Source organism: Myotis davidii, unplaced genomic scaffold (genome assembly GCF_000327345.1).
Source record: "Myotis davidii unplaced genomic scaffold, ASM32734v1 scaffold209, whole genome shotgun sequence".
NCBI classification, from domain to species: Eukaryota; Metazoa; Chordata; class Mammalia; order Chiroptera; family Vespertilionidae; genus Myotis; species Myotis davidii.
The window spans coordinates 3,280,625-3,284,360 of NW_006300047.1; positions in this window are offsets into that span (position 1 = coordinate 3,280,625).

Consider the following 3,736-nt stretch of genomic DNA (forward strand, 5'->3'; position numbering starts at 1 on the left):
AGATCAGTGGGTTGAGGAGCTCCCCTCTGTCACACACAGAGCAGGGCCGATCAGGGGGTTGAGGAGCTCCCCCCTGTCACTTCCAGGCTGCCAGAGTGATGTCTGACTGCCAGCTTAGGCCCAATCCCCCAGGGAGAAGGCCTAAGCCAGCAGGTGGTCATCCCCCGAGGGGTCCCAGACTGCGAGAGGGCACAGGCCGGGCTGAGGGACCTCTTTCCGCCCCTGCCTCTGAGTGCACAAATTTTTGTGCACCGGGCCTCTAGTAGTCAAAGAAAAACAACTGCCTTATAAAACGGCTGGAAGTTCATGACATCTGCCCCCAGGTTTCCTGGGAACAGAGACTGTCTTTCCCTGGATGTGAATGGTCCATGAATTAGAGATCATGGATTAGGCCTTTGCCTAAAGAAACAGAAAGTTGCCCAGGACTATTTTCCTGAGCTCTCCGTGGTGCTGAAAGTTGCATGGCAGTACTAGTAGGTGCAAAGCCTTCACTGCTCTCCTAAAACAGGAGGTAGAATCTAGGTCCACATTTTTTTTATTAGGTCTACATTTTTGCCTCTAGAATATCCAAAATGCTAAAATTTCTGAGGATGCATATGCAAAGACTGATGCACTTGGTTCAGCAAAAACTTCTAGTCAGCCTGCGTGCTGGCAGAAGCCAGGAGCAGACTGTGCTGTGACTTTCCATTTGAAAGTCTTTATCTTCTCTTGAGGAAGTGTCCGACTCTCTTCCATTTCCCACTCCCCGCTGACATGCCAGGGTGTCTCAGAAGTTCTCTCCTTCTCTTGCCTCCCTCTCAATCTGTCTCTGAGAAAGAAAGAGCAGCCTGGCCCTACCTAACTCAGCAGCACTGCAGGCAGCCCTGTGTTCCAACTGACAGGCTCTTCCTCCTGCATTTCTTCCTAAGCAGATAAGAAACTCGGGTCATCCTTTCAGAGGCATGGGCCCCGGGACCTGGTGGCATCAGCCCTGCTCACTGCTTTTGTTAAGTTTGATTGTTTGGGGCCTTTAATGAAAACAGAATCCAAGGAATAAGAATATGCAGCAATAAAAAGAAGGAAGAGAAGGTTATCCCCTATTAACCAGCACCTGGATCCCACTCTCTGCCTCCATCACTGAGCACAATGAAGAACAAGCCCATGGACTCCTACCTGGAAAGTTAAAATGCTGTGGCTCAAGAAGGTGATTATCTGTGGCCCCTATAGCATGCTCAGAGGAATACAAAGAAGTCGGGGTCTATTCTGGCTCATGGGCCCATAGAATATTTGACTGACTTCAAGATGTACAAACACCAGCAGAACAATAAATATAGTGACAAGGGAGCTATTTCAGTGCAATCAGTATGCACAAGAGGCTTTATAATCCAGGCATCCCAAATCCACTATGATAGGTTAAACCACATTTGACACCTTCCTGAATCCTCTCCCATCATCTTAACAACTCACCTTCCATCAAAAGCTGCAGCGGAGGACATGTGAGTATTGGTATTGCCTTCAGACCTTGAAAGCATTTCACTGATTTGGAGCATTTTTGATATTTGACAATAAAAAATAAAGCTCAGGATCATCACGCTCCCATTTATTCATCAAAGATAAGGTAAGTAAAAATAAAAACACAGAAACTCATTTTCAGCTGCTGCTTGCATATCTTGAAGGCACTCCAAACTCAACATATTCAAAACAAAATGTACCCTTCTCCTCCTGCTACCAGCACTTGCGTCTCTTCTTTCTTACCTCAGAGGAGAGCCTCATAGGCTTCCACCCACCAGGCCAAAATCCTCAGTCTTTTTGACTCCTCTCTCTCCTTCCCTCCCCCAGTTTTGGTGAATTTCCCTGTCTGAATCCTCCTACGTGCCTCCTGCTTTCCATCCCCACTGCTGGATTGCCATCTCTCATCTCCTCCCACATGGATTATTGTAACAGTCTACTGATAGGTCTCCCTGCAGCCGATATTGACTGACCTTTCTTTCTCCGTATACCTGCCCCAGTCATTGTGCTAAAGTAAAATTTGGATCATGATATCCCCAACTGAGAGTCTTTTAATGGCTCCCCATTGCCTACAGTAAAGATCAAAATATCTGACATGCCTGGCAAGGATTTTTTGGTCTGTTCTTGCTGTCACTGATTCTCTAACCTCACCTCCCACTCCTTCCTTGCACTCAGATGCTGATCCAGCAAAAGTAAACCTTTGTAACCTCCCAAGTGGGTCCTTAAAAAATACTGTTTTCTCTTCATAAATATCTTTTAACTATTTAAAACAGAGTTATCTTTTAAGTCCCGACTCACCTCTGTGAGTTCTTTCTTGGTTTTCTCCAAATAGAGTTAGTGGCTCCATTTTATGAGCTCTTGTGACTTTTTGGACACTTTTCAGTGTAGCGTGTTATTTGTCCCTTTAATATATCTACTTTCCCCTACTGTGAAGTTTCCTATAAAAATAATGGTCTATGTGACCCGACTGGTACATGAAAAGATGTTGAACACCATAATCTTCAGAGAAATGCAAATCAAAATCACAATGAGATATCACTTCACAACTGTTAGAATGGCTATTATTTTTAATAAACAAAAGATTATTAATGCTGGTGAGGATGCGGAAGAAAGGGAACCCTGTTACACTGTGGTGGGCATGTGAATTGGTAGTCATTATGGAAAACAGTATGTAGTTTCCTCAAAATTAAAAATAGAACTACCATATGACCCAGCAATCCCACTTCTAGGTAAATATCCAAAAGAATTGAAATCAGGACCTTGAAGAGATACTTGCACTCCCATAGTCACTTCAGCATTATTCACAATAGCTAAGATATGAAAACAACCTAAATGTCTGTCAGTGAATGAATGGTTAAAGATAATGTGGTATATATACAGACAATGGAATATTACTCGGTCTTAAAAAAGGGAGCAACTATTGCCATTTGTTACCACATGGATGGGCCTGGAGGACATTATGCTAAGTGAAATAGAAACAGAGACAAATACTTCATGATCTCACTTACATGTGGAATTTCAAATTATCAAAGGCATAGAAGCAGAGAGTATAATGGTAGCTACCATTAGTATGGTACCAGGAGTATGGTGGGTTAGGGATGGGGAGTGGGGAGATATTGGTGAAAGGATACAAAATTTTAGTTATGCAAGATAAATCAGTTCTGAAGACCTATACAGCATAAAGCCTATAGCTAAAAAATATTGTATTGAACACTTAAACTTTCTAAAAGGGTAGAACTTATGTTAACAACAACAACAACAACAGTAATAGTGGCAGGGGACTTTGAGAAGTCACGGATATATCTATGGCCTTGGTGGTCATGATGGTTTCATGCATGTATACTTATCCCCACACTCATCCAATTTTATACATTAAATATATACAGCTCTTTACATGTCAGTCACATCTCAATAAAGTGGTTTTAAAAAAATAGTGAGCTGTGTGGGGCACAGGAAAATGATTGAGTTAAAGATAATTTGGGCCCTAACCGGTTTGGCTCAGTGGATAGATCATTAGCCTGCAGACTAAAGGGCCCCAGGTTCGATTCTGGTCAAGGGCATGTACTTTGGATGCGGTCACATCCCCAGTAGGGGGTGTGCAGGAGGCAGCTGATCGATGTTTCTAACTCTCTATCCCTCTCCTTTCCTCTCTGTAAAAAATTAATAAAATATATTTTTAAAAAAAGAGAAAAAAAAAAGAGATTGAAAACCTATTTGAAGAAAAAAAATGACAGAAAACTTACCTAAC